Source organism: Seriola lalandi, unplaced genomic scaffold, assembly GCF_002814215.2.
Source record: "Seriola lalandi dorsalis isolate HSWRI2012SDOR001 ecotype SW California unplaced genomic scaffold, Sedor1 jcf7180002052106, whole genome shotgun sequence".
Taxonomy (NCBI): domain Eukaryota; kingdom Metazoa; phylum Chordata; class Actinopteri; order Carangiformes; family Carangidae; genus Seriola; species Seriola lalandi.
In genome coordinates this window covers 8250-9028 of record NW_019522659.1, presented here as the reverse complement: position 1 = coordinate 9028, position 779 = coordinate 8250, and positions in this window count along the sequence as shown.

Below are 779 nucleotides of genomic sequence, written 5' to 3'. Positions count from 1 at the left end.
TGTGTGTGTGTGTGTCTGTAGTGTGTGTGTGTGTGTCTGTGTGTGTGTGTGTCTGTAGTGTGTGTGTGTGTGTCTGTGTGTGTGTGTGTCTGTAGTGTGTGTCTGTGTGTGCGTGTGTCTGTAGTGTGTGTGTGTCTGTGTGTGTGTGTGGAGCTTCTCAGAAACAGCGTTCGTGTGGAGGTGTGACTCCAGTCGGTCGTAGACCTTCTCTAAGACCTTGATAGAGGAAGGAAACGGCCTGAAGTCAGACAGAGCTGAAGGTCCAGCTCGTCCTCTCTGATGAGGGGCTGAACTGCAGCAGGTTTGAAGGCAGCTGGAACACGTCAGACATCAGAGAGGAATTCATCAGGTCGACAACACACGGCTGAAGGCTTTTAGAAACCTCTTGAGGAGACGGTGGGAGGCTGTGGAGGGTCGTGAGATGGCCGCAACTACTTCACTTCAAAAGGAGAGAGGCACCTGCTCCGACTGCTGAAGGTGTTTGTGTTTCATGTCACTCTTTAATAAAAGTTATAGACTCACAGTAAATCCTGCTCATGGATAAAACACAATACACAGCCATTTAAACTCAACCCTGACGTAAGAAGACGGATCGGTTTATTTCAGCGTGATGACGTCAGGGATTGTTGAGGGGTTTTTTAATAAGTGACGTTTTATGAGTCCAACACTCTTCGGTTCAGAACCAGTCACAAACTATTTTACATCCAGTTTCAGTCAATAAACAAAGTATGGAAATGATGAAATTGTGAGTTTTTATAACGAAGTTAGGTTTGAATTTA